Source organism: Lycium ferocissimum, chromosome 11, assembly GCF_029784015.1.
Source record: "Lycium ferocissimum isolate CSIRO_LF1 chromosome 11, AGI_CSIRO_Lferr_CH_V1, whole genome shotgun sequence".
Lineage (NCBI taxonomy): Eukaryota > Viridiplantae > Streptophyta > Magnoliopsida > Solanales > Solanaceae > Lycium > Lycium ferocissimum.
In genome coordinates this window covers 5,756,394-5,778,964 of record NC_081352.1, presented here as the reverse complement: position 1 = coordinate 5,778,964, position 22,571 = coordinate 5,756,394, and the positions used below count along the sequence as shown (strand labels likewise).

Genomic DNA, 22,571 nt, shown 5'->3' with positions numbered 1-22,571 from the left:
TGATGGTGTTATATACATATATATATATATATATATATATGTATAGCCATGCATTATATACGCACATGTATGATACTTATGCATATCATGGCCCTCAGAGGCATTCAGACATACAGGTTGACCCCTTCTTGTCTCATGTTACTCTTACGACTCTTTATGTTATTTTCATACCTTACATACTCGGTAATTTATTCATACTGACATCCCTTTTCCTGGGGACGCTGCGTTTCATGGCCACAGGTCTTTATATCTTGGGCCGACGGCCTCCCGAGGAGTTACCCGGCTCGGCGGAACGGTGTCGTTGCACTCCACTTGTTCCGGAGCTGCCTTGTTGAGTCAGTGTGGATATGTATGCATATTTATGGGTATGGAGGGGCCAAGGCTTGACATTGTAATGATTATGTACTCCTTTGAGGCTTTTAGATAGATGTCATATATGTAGATGTTTTGTACGGATGATCATGTCGGCCTTGTAGGCCAGTATATTTCATGCAAATCACGTTGGGGTCGTTCCTTGTTGAGTATTCTATATGTTTATTCAGATTTCTCATGGCAGCCCACCTGGCCCACTTATTCATGTTAGTACAATTATGGATATATGTCATGGTAGTTCCTGGCAAGTGAGGCTCAGGTGCCTGTTGCGGCCAGCCAGTTTGGGTCGTGACAAATTTGGTATCAGAGCCAGTCGGTGCTAGGGATGTCTACAAGTCGTGTCTAGTAGAGTCTTGTTTATGGGTGTGTTGCATGCCATACTTATAAATAGGAGGCTTCAGGGCATTTAGGATGGTTATCTTCTTTCTTTTCCTAGAGCCGAGTAATAGAAAATGAAATTCCTAATCCTGACCTTTTATTGTTTTATAGTCAGGAGATGACTTTCACGAAAAAGACTACAGACGATCCGAAAGTGGGATCCAATTACTTTATTGAGACAAACCCATCTGAGGTTATGTCTTCTATTGAGACAGACCCATCTGAGATGATGTCTTCTGTTGAGATAGATCCATCTGAGATACGGGATAAGTCACCACGATGGGCGATTTCGACCCCGGTGGTAGTAGAGGAGCTTGGAGAAGGAAGACCTCCAATATCACTAGTTTCCCTTATGGACCCAGTTGAGCGAGAGGTAAGGGGGAAGCACAGTGTTGACTAGATCGGTTGATCCTCAGACACCGTATTTTAATAGGGCACCAGAAGGTGTAGGGAGTTATGAGGAATTGAGAAGTATACGATCATGGGAGTCAGTTAACCAAGACTCGCCAAAGATCTACAGAAGACAAATGGGGGTAGTGGTCAGACTATGAGAGTCGAAATAGTGGTTACTTTCGAAGGATTCCCGGGCGGCTATAGATAGCAATTAGAAGGAAAACAGGTTGGAGGACTTATGTAGCCCATGTTAGATCGATTTGTGCCAGATCAAGGCTCCAGGGTAGGGCCATGGCAAGATTCCCATGCATCGGAATCGTAGATTAGGGTGACTTATGATGGAAGGTATATTTACCGTCTTGATAAAATATCTTTATTTACATGAGTGTGATCTTGAAATCTCATATGTTACATATAAAGGTAGCTCTTAAAGCATTGTAGATGAGGCCCAAAAAAGGGAAAAAAGTAAAGCTAGAAAGAGAAACTTAGGTGGCATTCTCGATCAAATAATAGTAAAAGACTGCAAGATGTTTGGATTGGTTAGCAACCTTAGAAGTGCTTGATTGCTAAAGCAACGGTGTGACTAGATGGAAGTTGTATTTCTTTATATTGAAGGTATGGGAAGGATACGTATATGTTTTAGTATGATACTTAAGTTGCATTTACACAAATGGTCTACAAACCAAAAAAGGTAAAACACAAATGATGGAATAGGAAAGGAGTGTGAATTAGAAGGATTGCAGTGCTTAATGTCCATGAAGATACAATATGAAATTGCAAGATCCGTACAAAGATAGTCATATTGTTTGGGCATCAATGGGATCATAAATGGTTAGAAAAGGCGGAAGGATGGCGTAAGTTACTCAAAAAGTTATATATTGACTGAAGATTTCTCACCCATAATTCAATATCTATGAAAAATGTCATGAAGTTACATGAGTATATGGATATTAGGATCATAAACTTTCATGGAGGAATGTATAAGGTGAAAGGTAAGACTAAGATGTGAAAAACATCCTCTAGAAAGTTTTACGACTATAGGATCATCAGGTAAGTAACGCAAAATTGAGTAGTTAATGGAGAAAGCAAGAGATGCTTGGCGAAGACTATGTAAAATAGGATGAGGGGCGAAAAATCGTGTAACATAGAAGTGGAATCTAGAAGGATAGGAGGTGAATGAGTTAAAGATTACAAAGTGATGTAAGTTACGTTCTTCATTATCGACGAACTAGTAATCTAAAAGAGACCTACCATAAGGTCAAATGATTATGTAACAGAGTGACGTCAACTCAGGATGGACTTTATTAAGAAGGAATCTTGTACTAGTTACTATTACAGTGATGAATGAGTTAATGAGTACAAGAAAGAAAATGATTAATGGAAAGAGGATCGAGGAAGATTCATAAAGATCTCTTTGACGGAAAGCTAAACCCGTAGGTATGTCGTAAGGATATATAATCCTCTATGTACATGTACATCTTGATAAATTGTCTCAGAAGATGAAAGGTTACCCTTAGATCAATCAAGAGCGGCCAAGAACATGGACTTACGGAAAATAGAAAGACGAGTAAGTTTTAAACATAAGTATTGGGTCACTTCCCAAAGGGGGGAAGATAAGATGATAAAGTATCAGGTCAGGAGTGTACCTTGTTTAATGACGAAAAGATAGAAAGATTGTGATAGAAGGAAATTAGCAACCACCTTAGAGTGTAATGCATGAAGATCATGATAAGGAAAAGGGATGAAATGACGACGGATGTAGTTAGACACTTTATACACGAGAATGTTAAATGGACAGATAAGATAGCGTTGGGAGCTATAGCTCCATTGGAAAAATCTGCTTGAGATTATAAGCTGAAGGCACAATGATACGTCAACTAATGAAGAAATAGAGAAGGACTATAATTGTTTCAACTCCGCAGGTGCCATCCTATAAGGAGGAATAGATATTGGCTAAGTATTTGGCAATAAATCGATAGTGAAATCAATATCTCGCTACGCGCAAATGCTGTAAGTTTATACCGAAAAAACTTACGGGAACTCATTAACCACATGAATAGGGGCGGGCCTCGGTGACTGCGCTCGTACGTCCCGAACCCCAACCAAGTGATAAATGTCCTTTTTAATCATTCTCCTCGCCTTAAGGTAGAAATAAACTTACCCTCCCGGCGGCAGCTTTGCCATTCTACTCGGGGATCGGCTCTCCTGGAAACTGGAATCGAACTACCTTCGTTCTGCAATCAACTTTAGCGTAATAGGAAGCCAACCGATCCATGCCCATAATCACATCGAAATCAATCATATCTAACTCAATCAAATCTGCTAGGGTACGGTGATTACAAACTATCACTACACAGCCTCGATATATCCGCCTAGCTATGACTGGATCACCAACTGGCACTCCAAGAAAACTAGGCAATAGCGACGAGAATTTACGGACGAGTTGAAAATTTGGTCCCTAAAAGTATATCGGTAAGGACCAGATCTTCTTCTCATCCCTGAAGCGCTCTTAATTAGCGATGGGACTAAATCTGGTGCCTAAAAGAAAGAGTAACTGGTGCCTAATACTCAAAATTGGGGCACCAATTAAAGCCCACTAGCTAAAGCCCAATAAAAATAAAGATAAGGCCAAAAATAAAGAAATCTAAAATTTGTGAAACTTTGGTTCATTGTTCTCAAAGCAGGTAAGAATGACTAAACCCTAATCTTTCATCCACTCATCTGAAGGCTCACATTTGTTTAGAAATTTGTCATCTCCTTGATCAGATTCCAACGATATTAGGAGTAAGTCCTTCACCTGTAAATTTTTTCTCTCTTTTTCTTTTTCAACTAAAAATTAGAATTCGAATTTTCCAATTTGTCATTGTGAATGTGGTTCTTCCAATTTTTCACTAGGCTAATTTGGTGCATAAAAGCAAGAAGGATCGAGTGCATAAAAGCAAGAAGGATCCTACAGTTGTTTGTGAAAAGTCCAACGAATCAAAGTACAACGAGATTTATATTTTTTGCTTGGGTGAATGCTACCACAATTTCATGGTGAATATTACTACAAATGTTTTTTTTTTATTTATCAAAATGGGTATAAGGATTTGATCTAATGAGATATCCCCTTAGAAGAATAAATTTCTATCTTCTCTATTTGCCCAGAGAAGTCAGTGGCTAGATTTTTCAATGTTTTCTCTCCTTTACTTCTTCCTTGATTGGTTAGAGATACCCTTTTATGACTCTCAATATTGAGTTAGTTTTTGCCATCCTCACCCTTTATATAGGTTTTTGTTCTTACTTAGAGCTCCTTTAGAGAAAGGGAAACAAAGAAACAGTATAACAATAAGCTTTTCTGTAATTTGTTTTGCATAATTATCAATATTATATGCGTTTAATATGATTCTTTTTGGAGATTTATGATACTTTAAAGTTTCGTATGTATTTTGTGTGTGATTTTAGTATTGAGAAATAAAAGTAGACATTTTTCAAGGTGAATTTTTCTCAGTTTTATTCTTGCCCTTGAAAACCTTTTTATTTTCTATTTAGAGATTTAATTTTGGGAATCTAAAAGTTAAATGATTGAAACTTCTGATAGGGTTCAAACTGAATAGTTTGCAGTTATATCTTAAGATTAGAAGGTAGAGTGGTTTACCTTATTGTTTAATGGGTTTTCTAGAAGATGATGAATTTCCATGGTTATTTATGCTTGCCATTAAATTTATGGTTAAGGAAAACATAGTTTCTTATGTTGTGTGCTTGAAATATATCTACTTGATATGTCTATCATTTCAATTTGCATTTGACATATAGTAAAATTATTGAGAAAAAAAATCTCCCAAGAGGATTCTAAAAGCCTTGCACAAGTCATGAAAATGAGAAAGAATTGAGATTGAATATTGAATGGTATTAGTCATGGTACGATAGTTGATTGAAAGTTAATTTAAATTATTATTTCCCTTTGATGTTTGAGGATATATTGTAGTGACATTGGGTAAACTTCTTCACCATATAGAGCCAAAAGATATCTTTGTATTTCAGATCTCTAAAATCTATTCTTGTCCTTAACTTATACCAATAACTTAACGTATTTCTCTATGAAGGATAGACTAACCATAAGTTTTTTGCTTTTGAATTCAATTATTAGATAGAAGAAGATAATTACTACCCACAAGAATTGGTAATCAGAAGGAGTTGATCCTTATGAAGAGTTAGGGACCGGGGTATTGTGCTACCGATCATCAGTCATGATATGAAGTTTACTGAAAATAAATCTATTGACTTTTTACCCACAATACTAAACTCACTAACATTATTAGCTAATTGACTTTCCTGTTCTTTGGGTACCTTTACTTATAAAAAAACGTGCGTGTTCTGTTTTTTTTTTCTGCAGCAAACATCAAGTGTTAAGTCTCATTGGTAATCATGAAGATCAACTTGTCAGTCTACAATACTTCAAGCACCTGTAAGCTATTTCATTTCATATCACTTCAGATATGATAACATAGAATCTTGGATATAGTTTCTATTTTGTGTAGATCTTACTTCCAATCATTTTACTTGAGATACTAAACAAGTCCCCGAATATCTCAAAGATTTTTAAGATTAATTTCCTTGTCAATTAGTTTTCTTATACTGAGCAAGAAATTAATCAATATCTTATGAACTTCCTTTCATTTTTTGGTGGATATAGAAATTTGGCATGCAATGATTTCACTCACAGAATTCCCCTTTCTATGAGTTCCATTTTTCATGCTCTTTCAAAATATAAATTTTTAGTTTATTTTCCTGACAAAGTTGGTTCAATGATGTATATTGAAGGGCCAGTGTTTGAATGAATCTCTTCTTTACAGACAAATAGGTCTTTATAAGTGAAAACACTTCCTTAGATTTCTCAGAATATCTTTATTTACACATGATACTAAATATTGAAGCATTTTATGAGCTGGAACTAATGACTAACTAATGAATGATGACCCTACTGGTCTTAATATAATGTCATATAATGTTGAAGAATGACATTGCATTTTGAGCATTTAAGTAGTAGAATACAGTAAGACTCTTTCTTTGTATAATTGGAATTTCTTTACCATTGCTACTGTAGAATATAGTAAGACTCTTTCCTTTCCCTACTATAGGATTGGTTATGAACATAATCACTAATACAGTTTAGTTAGCTATTTTCCATCCATCCACAAACTAACGATTTGGAGCTTTACAAAATCTTAGGAAGAAATTAAAGGATGGCACTAATTGAATCACAGGTAGCTTCAAAGTTTCTATCTAATTTGTTAGTTGTTCGGTATTCCAGGTTTGACTATAATGCCTCATTAAGTGCTTTTGAAATCTTAAATGGACATGGAAAATCAGGAACACTTTCACTTTTCTGAAACCCCAAGGATAGACAACTGTAGTACCTGAAATTCATCTTTGCTCTTTCTGTTGTGAATCGAATTCAGTTGGACGTTTGAATACCATTTTTTTAGTGCTTATAATTGAATATGAGGTGAAATTAAATTTCCATCATTGACGATACTTGGAGCTTCATCTTGAGTTGGGAAATATTGAGCTAGCAGTTGACTGAACATAGCTTCTCTAATTGTTGCTAGAGATCTAATATATTGTTGCTTATATAAAATGGATTCAAGAATCTGCATAACATATCTTAAAAACAAAGGGTAAAAAGTTACTGTTGATTTTCGAAGAGACTTGATTATTGGTTGTTGGATTACTTGTAAAATTGTTTAAATTTTGCTATAGAAGAATGATTTATTGATTCATCAATTGAGCTGAAATTTAGAGCTCAAAATTGGTCAATAGTCTATGTTTGGATTGTCGTTTACAGTTAAAAGCTATTAATTATTGTTTACTGTTATTTTAGAGTTTTGAAATCTGCAACTTGTTTGGAAATTTTTCAACAAGTTAGCAACATTATCCCTTTACTAAATCCCCTCACGTACCACCATGAACAAGACCTTTTCTGATGAACTGATTTTTAACTATTTAATAAGAGAGATGAGTTAGCTGAAGTGAAAACTTAAGAGCTGCATTTGAATTGGGTGTAAGAACTTGTTCATCTCTTTCTGAAAATTAGTTGGGCTGCTTTTGATTCAACTGAATCATCAAGCTGGTAGGAACCGATCTGCGCAGAGAAACTTTTGCATTGCACAGTCTCAGCTTTCTTACACAGTTTCTTGTACCTGTGACTAATCCTGTGCAGTTTTTGAACCTTACTACTGTCTAGCTTGATCCAACAGCTACAGAACTCTAGAAGTACCAAAAAAAAAATTATAACTTCAGCAAACTATTTATGTCTAGAATTTCCAATTTTCGATCAAGTTCCGTGATTCCTACAAGCTAGTGAATGAAAATCAGTTTGCTGCTAGATATGTACTGAGTTTGGCACTGGAGTTTGGCTATGCATCTTAGAAAATTGTTATGTCTTTTGATTTGATTTTGAGATTTGGTCCAATTTATATGAAGATGCTTTTTCATATAGTTTGCGCATTTGATACTGTTTGGAACTTAGCTTTAAATACTTCATCTCAGCATTATACGTATACTAGAATTGGATCTATTTGATTAAAACCGTGTTAAATTTTAGTTTCATGTGTCTTAGCATTTAATGACCAGCTTATTAAGTTTTGCTCTATTCCTATCGTATATTAGTTTAAATAGAATCTCTACTTCTACTCTTAATATTATTCGGTTGACATTCTCATTTATCATTGTTTATTTATATTCTTTGCAGGCCCTTTTTCCATTGATGTTTCAAACCTTGGAGGTGCATATAATTACACTTGATATATTTGACACGTCAGTGATTATGTTACTATTGGATTTAACTCATTATTCAACAAATTTTCTACTTAATCATGATTATTTTTATAGTCTAAAGTATTTTATATCTTTTGTAGGTTTTGGAGACTTGAGTTTACAAGTCAAGATATAGGTTTTGAAGACTTCATGCAAGTTGACAAGTTAGTTATCATTTTATAAAGACTGCTAGACAATTTTGTATTTTTTTTCCTAAGGATTTTAGCTAAGAGGTTGTGTAAACAGTATACTGATTTGTATCATAGCCGTACAATGACATTAATGAGATGTTAATCCATATTTTGAAAGTAATTATATGTATAAAAATGATATTATTGAGTATTTTGTTGAAATCCAATTGATTTCCTGTACTATTTAAGAATAGCAACTTCTAATCAATAAATTTAGTACGGACATTAATCTTTTGAGGACCAGGAAAAGTGGTCGCCTGTCACGACCCAAACCCGTAGGCCGTGACTAGTGCCCGATCTGGGCACCCAAACACACCTATCAGACGCTATCACAAGGTATATCAAACGCATCCAAGTATATAAATGGTAGTTCTAAAATTTGTGTTCCAAATTTATATAATTTCGAGAAAAATTTCTACAGAGTTTCGTTTTGTTTTACGACTATCCAAAATAACCCCGCGTACGTAAAATACCAACAAAGGCCACACAGGGCCATCAAAACAACATATATACATATGTGGGCGACAGCAAAACTCACTATGAATGATATCGCCCAAACACAACATACAAACACAATCGTACGTAAGTAGGTCCAACCCACTAACATGTCCACGTACCTCAAAACGGGGATGTACAAAATCATATGACGGGACAGTGGCCCCCGCCGTACCCCCGAGCAAACAAATATATACACCACGGACGAGTATGTACCAAAGGTAGGCTCACTAATAAAGCACTCCAAGACCGCCGATGAAAATCCTAGGCCGGCGGATCACCAAAATCTAGACTGCGGGCATGTAAACGGCCCAAATCACGATGAGAAGGGGGGTCAAGACGAATACGTATGTTAGTATGCAAAGTAGAAATATACAATATATCAAATCTGAGTCATAATTGAAGCGGAAGTACAGAAAGTAAGTACATATCCAAAATACCAAAACGTTAACTTATTAATAATATTTTTCTCAAGAAAACGAATTACGCATAGGACTCAGTGTCACACCACATACCGCGGTCAAAATCCAAATGCACTATCACATCACATAACATACCGCGGCCAAATACCCGGCAATATATCGCAGAATATACCGCGGCCAAATACCCGGCGGCAATATCACGGAATATACCGCGCCAAATACAAATGACTATATCACGTAACATAACATACATAACATAACATAACATACCGCGCCAAATACCCGGCTATATCACGTAACATAACATACATAACATAACATAACATACCGCGGCCAAATACCCAAATGGCAATATCATATAACGGCATACAAATCATTATTACAAACCCAATAGAATAACCAAAGCGTACTATTATTTCCAACCCAAGGAAATAGTCAATTCAAATTTTCTCCGAATGTCACTCGAAAGCATATCAAGCCAAACTTCAGAAATCATAATCCCGTATCAAAATCACATGCATATGAGCAAATAAATAATTAAGTTACCTTTCAAAAATCCGATGACCAAATATATTTACTAACATCGGAAAGTGCAGAAACAAGTTTCAGATTTTATCGGAATTAGTACACTAAAGCTACAACCCTCTGAAATCGTCCTTATGTGTCAAACTGTATTATCAAACTCAATAAAGTAGTTAAAATAACTATTTTTTTAGTAATCGGAGCGATGGTCAAAAGTTCTCTTTCGAAATCTCGCAAACATACCAAAAGATAAGTAAAATAGTCATATTTGAAATCGGAATAATCATTACAACATTTTCTTTCAAAAATTATCTAAATTACATAAAAGGGCATCGCGGGACCCACGGACGGGTGTAGACTCGAGCTGGGCCCACCTATGGAAAACATACTCATCCTACATCATACAAACTCCTACGAAAATTTCAAAGCAATCCGAGCTTTTCTGTGAAAGTTATGGGCGTTTGAACTTTTGGAATCGCTAAAGAATAAGCTTTAAAACCAAAAATCAGCTTTCATGAAATCTTTACAAATTATGAATTCCAAGTATATAAGGATCAATGTTATGGCATATTAGCACAAGAATACCAAGGAAACACATGCGAATCATAGACAAGCTCGGGTTGCGAGAATAGAGTTTCCTAGAGGCTCGTATCATAGCCTATTTTAACTAAGGCATGCCAAAAGGAAGGGTTACTTTACATACCTCAAACGCTCTCCAATATGATCCAAACTCAAGCTAAATCCAACCTATGATTCGGGCTGCCCACGATCTATAAACAAGCCATAAAATGCCAAACATTAGCTAAAGACTTTTTGGGCATTAAATTCCAATTTCGCCCTTAATTCTACAGAGATTTGGGCAGCATTTCCCCTGTAAATAGGACACCCCGAGAATTTAACTCAGCCAAAATAATCAACAACAACAACAACAACCAACCTAGCAACATCACAACCAATCCGGAAAGCAATACAACAACAATAGCTTTCTTTTCCATCATTCTACAACTTACATAAATTCAATTCGACGACTTGCATTCAAGCTAACGTCGACGCTTATACATTCACCTACTAACCCGAACCCATACCAACAATATTTAAAGGTATTCTAAGCAATTCATACAACATTTCCAACAACCCAAATTTTTCTCCAATTCGGCCGAAAACAAATTTCCCAAAACAGAACCTCACTTCAACTTATTCCTCGTTTCGAATCATGATTGCATCCACAATTCACATTCTAACAATGCTATTTTCATCAATATACAAAATACATTAAATGCACAAAAATCTCCAAATCAGTCCACAACAACTACAACATCCATTTAAGTCATTAGACATTCATTTCCAACATAGAATTCATAGCGACGACGACTTAAACGTTAAGCGATACTAATTCAATTCTTGGCACATAAGGTGACCCATTTTCGGCTAGCACACCAACATACACACATGGATGATTCTCAATCGTTCCTTCACCTTACAATAATCATAATATACTAACTAAGCTTTAATTCATAGTTTCAATATCACACAACACACACACACACTACACGGCTACAACACCACACACACAACTCACTTCCAACATTCCATATTTCATGATTTTCCTCCATTATAACATACTACAACAAGCATACAACCTTTATAACATACAAAACATAATGAATTCTTACCTTTCTTCTTCAACTTTCTAATAGCCTAGGGTTTCCAATGGATGAAAAATAATAGGTTGATCGCTCCAATGACACCTCCACGCTACTTAGGAACCTCAATATAGTGGGTTTACACCAAGGAACAAATTTTGGAAGAGCTTGAATTGGGATTTTTTTTTTTTTTTTTTTTTTTAAGGCTGGCCGAGAACAGCCCCTTGTGGGTGTTCTTCAATCTCCAATTTTTTTTTCTAAGTGTTATGGATGAAATGAACTAGTGGTGGTCATCTTTTATCATTATAAGGAGTGTACAATTCCCTTGGCTCACATTAATGTGTTGTTCCACACAAAAGTTGACACAAAAATTGTGTGGGGGCCTCAATCCACTCACATGGCCAACTATGGAAAATGGATGATTTTTCAACTTCCAATTTTATCACTTTTGGTCCCAAATTTTCCTAATTGTTCCATACCAACAAATTCATACACAACTTATATCTCAAAATAAAATCGAAGGTCAAGAATCCCGACTTTGTATCCCGAAATAGTTTTGTCCTTAACTTATCATAATTAATCCGAATTATTCCAATGTACAAAAATACGAGTTCTAACATCGCCAATAAATTATATGCAACAAAAAGGTAACCAAATACCATATTTAGGGACCAGCAATTTGGTCCTTAAAACCGTTTGGGGACCAGAATATTACTGGTCGCTAAATACCTTTTGGGACCGGATGTACAACCTCGTCATTATATACTTTTAGCGGCGGAGCCTATAGCGACGGGTGGCGACCAGATATTTCAGGTCGCTATTGACTTTTAGAGACCAAAATTAGACTTTTAGGGATAAGAATTCCTGTCCCTAATGGCCATTTTTCTTGTAGTGTGGTGTCGACACCTCAAACAGTTTAATCGATTCAGGCTCTATTGCAAACTTGCCGGCGACAAATGGAGTAACATATGATAAAGTGGAACCTGGGTCAATCAGTGCATATACATCATAGGAGGAGACTGATAATATACCTGCGACGACATCAGGAGACGACTCATGATCCTACCTACCAGCCAATGCATATACACAATGCTAAGGCCCACTCAAGCTAGACGCTCCACTCCTCCCTCTACCATATCCTGCTGGTGTCTGAGAACCTTGCCCTGAAGGGTGTTCCGCAAAAGAAGAACCAGCCAAAGACCCGGTAGGCTGAACAATACCTACTCCCCTTCTCATCGGACACTGCCGCATCACATGCCCTGGCTGACCACAAACATAACAAGCATCCGATCCCCATCGACACTAACCTGCGTGTAACTTGCCACACTGGGCACACCGTGGTAATAGGGGTCTCATCTGAATGGACTCTGGTCTATACTGAGAACCTGATGCTTTAGAAGTCTGATCCACTCCTGAATAAGAAGACCAATCAAATCTCGGACTTGAGAACCGCGGAGGTGCACTCCCTACCGAATGAAATGGATACCGGGAATGCTGATATCTCTGTCCTCCCCTAAACTCGCCAACCATATCTAGAGATCTAGCCCCCTTACCATGACCCCGATCATGCTTCCGCTCTGTCCTCCGCTGACGCTTATGATCCTCTAAATTCTGTGCATATGCCTGTATATAGGAGATATCCATGCCCGATTGTAACGTAGCGGTCATACACTCATCAATCAAATGTAGCCCTAGACCTGTCACGAAATGATGAACTCTGTCCTCCATCTCCGCCACCATGGCTGGGGCATAGCTAGCCAAAGAATCAAAATACACAAAATACTCTTGAACACTCATACTACCCTGCTCAATAAGTAAGAACCTATCTGCTCAGGCCCATCGGACTTCTGGTGGTAAATAATGGCGAATAAAAACATTCGAAAACTCTCGCCAAAAGGCTAGAGGGGCATTCTCTCCCCTAGATAGCTCCCATGTCTGGTACCACTGGACAGCAATATCTCGGAGCCTATACGAAGCTAACTCCACTGACTCGACCTCATCAGTATGCATAACCCTCAAGGTCCTCTGTATACCATCAATAAAGTCATGGGGGTCCAAATTTTGCTTCAACATAGGATACTTTGGAAGATCTAACTCAAGAAAGGTCTTAACCCTCGAACTACCAGCTCGGTTTGCCTGATCAACACCAGCTCCCTGCCGCTGGGCCGAGCGGCTACCAATCTGGTCAATAACGTTGTATAAGCGTCCGTACATCTGGTTGGTGCATACGGTTGAGGATCCTGGGGCACTTTGGGCGGAGTCTTGGAGGTGGGTATACGAAATCTGAGATGGGCTCTCACTTTGAATCTCATCCCAAGCCCTAGTAGTCCGCTGAATACGGCTAGTGGCCTCACTAGACACTCCCTTGCCCTTCTGAGCAGCTGTAGCTTTCTTGCTAGGCATTGCTGAAATCAGAACAAATCATTAGAAGACAAGCTCTTAACACATGGCTCTATCACACGATCTAAGAAAGAAGGAATAACAATTTCCTAAGTGTCCTGCAGCCTTCTGTTTGTAATGTAGTGCACAACACACCCATAAATAAGACTTACTGTATTACACGGTCGATGACAACCCTAGACGGCGAGCTCTCGATACCAACACATCCGCGACCCGTACCTACGTGAGTCATGACAAGTGCCTGATCCCTAATGGCCAAACACTCCTATACTCGTATCTGGATAATAAGGGCCCACAAATCATTTACTTTAAACTATACTGACTCATGAAAGGATGACATCATGAACTCTGTACAAACTGTACACACACACACACACACACACACACACACACACATATATATATATATATATATATATATATATATATATATATATATATATATATATATATATATATCTTTGAAGGAACGATCCCCAGTCGACTAGGCCGCTACATATGTTGTACACAAAAGAATAGAAGCGACAAGGCTACATCATCTATCAAATACATACAACTGTCTACAGACCTCTAATGGAATAGAAAAGCGCTATAAAGGATGGGACAGGGCCCTGTCATACCCATATGCATAGACATCTCCAAAGGAATGACATACCAAAATAGACTGCAGCTCCGGATCAAATGGAGCGCGACAACTACTGTTGAGTGAAGGTCCTACTGAGCGGGACCACCTGTCTGTCTACCTGTACCTGCGGGCATGAATGCAGTCCCCCAAGCAATAGGGGAGTCAGTACGAACAATGTACTGAGTATGTAAGGCATAAGAACATCAAGTACATAAGAATTATGAGAGACATATGAACATGAAAGCTAAATCTCCATATCTGAATGCATCTGTAAATGAACATCTGGAACATCTATATAACATAAAAGTGCCTCGCAGGCTATATGATATGCATAGGTCATAATATAACTGTTAGTGCTGTGGAACGTACAGCCCGATCCATATCCCATTTATTAGTGCCGAGGAGCGTACGGCCCGATCCATATATCATATAATAGTGCCGAGGAACGTACGACCCGATCCATATATCATCATCATCACTGTGCACCAGCTAATCAGGTGGTAATGCGTATATAACGCCTTCTGGTCATAGGTCAATATATATATATATATATATATATATATATATATATATATATATATATATATATATACGAATGCAACGCATGAACAACTGTGTACATAGAACTCTCGAAGCGACATAAGGTCATACTACCTCCGATGAACATCTTTTGAGATAACCTCATCAATGACCCATGAACAAAAGGAACAATCATAGCGGGATATAGGAACATCAAAACTGAAGTACTCCTAGTGCTTCTAAGAGTAGAGTAATATGGAAGCTCGTTTACTTGATGATTAGTTCATATCATAAGATCGTGCTAAAATAAAAGAAGGGACAGCCTTAACATACCTTAACGTCGCCTTAATCACTTAACGTTCTCCTTCCACGTTTGAAAGGATCATACTAAGGTTAAGTCTTAAAGACACTCTTAAGTTCAAACTATAATAATTTATGAGCTAGCCAAAATTGGGCAGCATTTCCCCTATTTTATCGACTTCCATTATATAATAAAATAGCTCCCAATCAACAATGACATTATCATCAATTTTGCAATTAAGAGACTTCATTACATGCCCAAAACTCCTTTTCATAATCAACACACAACAACAATTTCAATACAACTCTATATACACTCGTATACCACACTTCCTCATCATCATTACTACCATTCATAGTAAGATTATACCCACAGTACTCTAATAATTACAATTCAAGTCAATTTATTACTCATAACATAATCAAACCCACATTTGAACTTCCTCTTTTACTTTCTTCCCTCAATCAAGTTATTCAACAACTAGACACTCTTAATAACATGGAAACAAGTATAGAAACTCACCTTAATCACACAAGACCAAGCTTTGAATAAAATAATCCACTTGAGTAAAACCCCAACTTAACACCAAAGAAAATCTTGAGTTCTACAAACCCTAGTGAGCCTTCCAACACTTGGATCTCTTGATTCTTGCTATTTAATCTATGATCTCTCTTGGGTTGTGTGGATATTCTTGGAGGAAGGTTCTAGAGCTCTCAAGACTTAGGGAAATGTTGGAAATGAAATAAATGAACAAGGGTCGTCCACATATAAAAAAAAATAAAAACTGGCCCGACCCGATTATACGGCCATTTATACGGTCCGTATAACTTATACGGTCCGTATAAATGGACCGTATAATCCCACCATGGGTTTAACCCTCTCTGGAATGGTTATACGGACCATTATACGGGCCGTATAAGTTATACGGTCCTTATAAGTGGCCGTGTAACCCAAATTTTTCCAAAACTTCTCTCGTCAATTCGTTCAACCTCCAATCTTATGGAACCTTATTGACACTTATATAACACTTCATTAACCACCTAAGAAGCCCTATAGCTCCTCCTCAAGACATTACTAAATAATTATTAGCTCAACGGTTACAAAACCTTCTCAAACATAACTTGCGTTTCACTTCCTTTGACGAACTTAGTCTCACTGATTCATATGAATACAAGATCTTATGGTATGCGCTTAAAGTTATCAAATACTCTCCTTTATTTCATGAGGAATTCATGTTCATGTTAAGCTCACGTTGGTCTACTCACAATGCAACAAATCCGAAATCTCTGAGACGAAACAAAAGTGATGGTTATTACCGGTAAAATCATGGGTGAAAACAGGTAACTTCGCATAAGACAGATTGGTTTAAGTAAGGTGAATTTGGATGATGCTAATGTAAGTTTATTCGTGAAGCCACAAGCGATTAACAAGTAGATCGCCAAATTTTGTAAAAAGGCCATTGGACGAGGCAGGTCTTCGTATTGTAAAATAGCATGAATACATAAAGATCAAATAAGTAGTTGTATAACTGCAATAGTCAGAATGTAATTTGGCGGAAGCAACAATAGCTAAAGCATAGTTTATGCCAGGAAACGCAGGGAACAAGGACATAGTGACCCAGAAAACATCGGAGTTACTTCTATAGCCAAGAAGGCAAGGATATCGACAAGAAGATATCGTCTAACCTAAAGAAGTGGGTTGTAATGAGATTGAAGTTACTAAAAGGGTAATAGACATCAGGATGAAGGCCTGTTTCAAAGAGATGAGATAAGAATAGGACTGAGGTCCATTGTCCACTCCATTTTGGAACATCAAAGATATACCATGATGACATCAACTTTGACAAGATGACTTGGAGAAAGGAGTTATAAAATGTCAAGATTGTAGCGGGCTGAAACGGAATATAATGATTACGAAATAGGAGCAGGGATCGATTGTTATGAATGCGGACAGTCTGATTCTATTGTGAAGGTCATAAATATCTTGACAAGAATCGTCTACTTCACTGGATAGGTTGCCAAAGGTTATACAAAATGATAAGATGCAGAAAGCAGTCCGAATATATAATATATTGCCTTAGTTATAACTACCAAATGTGTTCAGTTATGAAAACTTGGGTAAGCCCTCTTTTCGAGAAAACTTGGATGCAATAAGTTACTTATGTCGCAGCCTTTCAACGGGATGGTTAAGTGAGTTGTGCATGCTAGATGATCAGTTAGAATCCCTAACCTCATGAGGTCATAAGAAGGATCCTGTCTATCAAGTTAGAACCATCATATTATCTACATATGTGGCAAACTATGAGGATTATGGGATAGCGTTATAAATGTGATATGAAGAGGAATACAGGTTCACCATCCGATAGCTTAAAGGGATGAAATTGTTCAACTGAATGGATTGTGAGTCTAAAGCTAATGAATTCATAATGGAGTTAGGATGTGAAAATAGGTATTCTTAAAGATCTTACACTCGAAGGACTCAATAGTATAGCAAGACAAGCAAATTAGGGTATATAAGGCCACACCAAACTATAAGAGACTAAATGAAAACCACCTCGGGAGTAGGATACGTTTATACAACAATATTTCAATATTGAAATAATGCGTTGAATGATATGCAAGTAATAGAAAGGTTGATCGTATAAGCAATTTCAGTGGTTGTACATAAATCCACAAATCCATGATGCTATGAAAAAGTTTTATGTTACCGAGGATACAAACGAGACTATATGAAAGACAAAAGAGAAAGGAGGGGTCAAATGTTCAAGAATAATTGTAGCATTGATGTATGAAAGCAATAGGACAATAGCATGATCTAGCCAAGCGTAATGAGTTAAAGGTCTCAAGAATTTCAAGGATTAGAAGTTACCCCGATATATCCCAATATTGGAGGACGAATGTTCCTAAGGGGGGAAGGATGTTACACCTCATAAATTTTTGCCTTTTTTGTGTCATAAGTAAACTAAATTAAGTCCAAAGAGGCCATGGAACTCCAATAAGGTTAAAAAAGACTTTTAACAAATGTTATGCATGTACCATTATCTTTCGGGGTTAAACTAATCAAAGGTGTTATAACTCGTACTTTCGGGGTTAAACTAGGAGTGCTTAATATGATAAGGAGGCCATTTTTAAGGTACTTGAATCATATAATATTCATATGTTAAGTTTTACAGTCACACAAGTTGTAAAACAAAAGTCGTCGAGAAGTATCACAAGAAACGTTCATAAATTTTGCTGATATTTAGGTCTAATGTCAGTGAACTTTTATCCCAATGTACTTGGAGTTATGGGTGTTCCACCCACCAAATTGAAAGAGTGTGAGTCTAGTTTCCAACGCATTACACTTTTTGTCAATGCGACCTTCAGAGTAGAGAGATATTCGCATATTCGCGAGACTGCGCAGACAGCCCCTTGTGGGACCTACTTAGGCGGTGACCGACTTTCTTTGCTATAAAAGACGAAGGAGCCTCATTTTTCCATCATTTTCCATCAAAATTCATCCAAGAACTCTCCCAAACCCTTTTCTAACATGTCTCCAAGGTTCCTAAGACAAATCAAAGGGAAAACAATCCAATCTTTCATCAAAGTGTTGGAAACCCAAAAGAACAACAAGTCTATGATGTTGTTATGCTATTAAGGGTTGTTGTGAGCCGAACCACGATTGGATTCTAAGACATATCTTCTTATTAAGGTATGTATAAAATGTTATTGGTTGTGATTAAGCTTAAATTCCATGTAGGTGAACTCCTTTGAGGCACAACACTACAAGATTGCTTTGAAATAGCCTAAAGTATGGCTGTTGTTTTGTTGAACTATTTTTAAGGTGTAAATATGTTTTCTAATTGCTGTAAATTCTGGAATATAACCTGGATATGTTTTTGCTGTTGTTATTAAGATTATATCATGTATTAATTAAAGGAAATGAAGAAGGAAAACATGTAAAACTAGGACTTAGAAGTGAAGGTTGAAGAGTTAAAACGTATGAACTGTTTTAGAGATTATCTTTATGATGTTTTGGTATGAAAAGGATATGATAAAAATAATTATAATATTATGAAGGTTGTAGAATGATTTATAGAACCAGAATTGGATTCAAATTATGATTCGTTATTCATAAAACGATCTTGCCGCTCAATATGGATGTTAAGTTAATAAGAGAAGCTTATATTGAATCGTTGTTGTTGTTGCTGCTGTTGGGCTATTTGATGACCCTTAGTGGTCTTTGGGATGTAGTATCAACGGGGGAAATGCTACCCTTTTTTCCATAGGTTATAAGATTAGCGAAATACGATAGTCATAACCTTATATGTTGGCGACGATATCATTTCACTTGTTGTAGATGCAAGAGGATTATGTTAAGCTTGGCTTTAGATTGAGAGGGAGATTATCCAGGTATGTGAAGGCTACTTGTCCTTCTTTTGGCATTACCAGAATGTAACGAAACGTAAACGAACGATATTCATAATGTCTCTACACTTAGAAATAATAGAAGCTTATGTTTCTTGCCCTCTATATGATGATACTAAAATGTCTTATGGCTTATTGATCCTCAAAAGAAAGTTATGTTGATGATGTTAGTTCCATAATGTTAATTGGAGGTGCAATGACCTTATGTCACTCCAATAGATTTAGAATGTACTCTTATCATACTCACGCATTATTTGTAAATATATATGTATATACCATGACCACACTGGCGTTATATACGCGTATACTATATGATATCTATATGTCTTATGGGAAAGGTTATTGCGTTATATACGCACTACCCCCTGATCAGCTGGCTATACGATGATGACTATGCCCACAGAGGCTGATATGATACGATGGGATGCCCACAGAGGCTTGATGGCATTATATACGCATTATATACGTATGACCAGGCATCAAATACGCACATATATGATACTTATGCATTTCATGGCCCTCAGAGGCATTCAAACATACAGGTTGGCTCCTTCTTGTCTCATGTTACTCATATGTATCTTGCTGTTATTTTCATGCCTTACTGTAATGACCCGTTTGGTCGTTATAGCTTCTTTGGTACTTTTGACCCTTTCCCGAGCTTGTTTACCTCATATTTTCCCCGAAGGGACTGTTGACATGCTTACCGAGGTCTTTGGATTTAATTTGGGTGATTTAGTGGGAAAATTGGGCTTTTAGCGAAAAAGAGTTGACTCAAAGTTGACTTTTTGGTAAACGGACCTTTTTCGAGAATCCGTCCATTCTGAGAGGTCTGGATGGTAGTTTGGAACTTAGGTGTATATTCGGTTTGGTTCCCAATGCACTCGGGTGCATTTTGGGACTTGGGTTAGGAAGTTAGTTTTGAGGTACCAAGGGTTTACTCAGTCAACGAGACCTCCGTTGGGAATTTTCAAGGCCACGAGTGCGTTTGTAGCTTGTTTTTATGTATGCTGCATATATGGTTTGTAAGTAGATGGCCTCGGATAAGAGTCGGGATTTTGGGTTGAATTAGTGAGAACTTGGGGGATTCTAGTGTCCGATGCCCGCTATGGTGGCACCAGGACCGCGGCAGCGGTGCCGCTTTAGAGGTGACCCTACTACTAAGCGGTCTGGTATGATTTCGCGGTCACTAGACCGCAGACGCGGGACCGCTGAAGCACTAATGTGAGCGCTGAAGCGGGTGACGGGCAGTTAGATTCATTAAAAGTATGTTAAAAGCCCCAAGTCTTTCATTTAATACCACTACGACTTTAGAGTTTTTTGGGAGCATTCAAGGCTATTCTTCATAGAAAATCATTATGGTAAGTCCTTTCACCTTCCTTTCCATTTCATGTTTCAATAATCACCTTAAGAATCCATTAAATATGGTAGTTTCATTAAGAGCTTGAGGATTAAAAGAGGGTTCAATGGGTTCTTCATTCTAGGCTATTAAATCTTGAATTATTGATTGGGTTAGTTTTATTAAGCATGGATTTGATAATTAGAATCTATCATTGCATGATTCCTTCCTTATTAGTGTGTAATTTATGAAATTGGAAGTTAGGGTTTACACCCAAATTAGGGGATTTTGCCTTGAATCCGAAATTAAGTGATTTGTTAGTTCTTCTAGCTTATAATTGATGAGAATTGACCACCTAGAGCATTAATTTCATGTTGAGACCTATAGATTCCTAATTTCAACTCTTTAGTTCATAAACCCCATTCCATAAGTTGGGATTTGGGTCCTAAATAGTAGTAAGGTTGAATGATGTTTCTTCTTGATTCTAATTTCATAATTGGGTTGTGATTAGACTTCCATTATCATGAGGCTCAAGAAATACCAAGTCTTGACTATTGGAGACTTTGCTGCTCGGCTTTTCAGGTAGGTTACGGTTTACCTTATGGTGAGACTTCGATTAGCGAAGCGTCTGTTTAGATGATATTGTCGGAGAATGTATGTCAACCATCGGGTATGAAGTTGGGTTGGATATTGTCTTAGGTTAGGGCTTGTTGTATAATTTGGGGGCTAGCTACCCCGTTGTGTTGTTGACTTATCTTGATCTATTTACTTATTGTCTCGTTGCCACGTTGAGACATTGGGTATTGGTGACTAGTGATATATCATGACTATGATATTACTGTCACGACCCCGCTAGAGGCCATGACGGGTACCCAGTACTAGCTTGCCGAGCTCCTCTGATCTAACATTCTATTCTCACTACTAGGTGGGCCACATGGACAATTTATGAATATCTCACTTAATATAGTCATCAATAGCTATACCCGCAAGCATATGTCAATAAGCTATACCAAAATATTATACAACAACAGGGACAGACAAAGTTATGAAACATCTATTCATATACGTCTGTCTTCGAGCCTCAAAATAAGATACATAAATCCACAAGGATGGGGCAGGATTTCACCATGCCCGAATACATACACAGGAGTAGTACCGATAGGCTGCAGCTCCGGAACAACTGGAGCGCGTTCAAGATGCCGCTGATGGAGCTCCTAAAGATCAGATGTGTCAACCTGCTTACCTGCGGGCATGAACGCAGCATCCACAAAAGAAAGGACGTCATTACGAACAGAGTACAGAATATGTAAGGCATGAATGATAACATATAAAGAAATATAGAAAACATAAGAAGAGAGTATCACTGTAACTGCTTGCCTCTTAAGGCGGAATCATGCATGCTCATCTTTACCTCTTGAAACATGTTACACATACATACATAAACTGTCTGAATCAAATAACATCATTAGTGTTACACCCCGAAAAATTTCGCGCTACTAAGAGTTGTAGACGGCTTAGTACGAGCTCAGAGAAGGGTGAAGTCATACAAGGATTAGGGATGAAGATTATATGATCTGAGTATAAGAATATATATATATATATATATATATGTATGACATTTGGAGACCATATGGGGTGAATCGGTTCATATGTTACTTGACGAAAAACCCTTGTTACTGCAAGCTAAGTGGGCCCCACATGCCGGGGTTTTATAAAGGACATATGAAAATTTATATGAGTAGTACATGGAAAGTGGAGCAAGTCTTAAGA

The 22,571-nt window shown here is 37.4% G+C and overlaps 1 long non-coding RNA gene across 2 annotated transcripts; it reads left to right on the top strand.

Moving 5' to 3' along the window:
* The first annotated feature begins 3,744 nt into the window (after nucleotides 1-3,744).
* LOC132036564 (uncharacterized) lies at nucleotides 3,745-8,312 on the top strand. Of its 2 annotated transcripts, XR_009409614.1 has the most exons (5): nucleotides 3,745-3,927; nucleotides 4,039-4,179; nucleotides 5,519-5,590; nucleotides 7,139-7,255; nucleotides 8,043-8,312. It is a non-coding gene; the product is annotated as an uncharacterized LOC132036564 (long non-coding RNA). The 2 variants fall into 2 exon arrangements; XR_009409615.1 differs by lacking the exon at nucleotides 7,139-7,255 and having other exon boundaries at nucleotides 3,759-3,927.
* The last annotated feature ends 14,259 nt before the right edge of the window (nucleotides 8,313-22,571 follow it).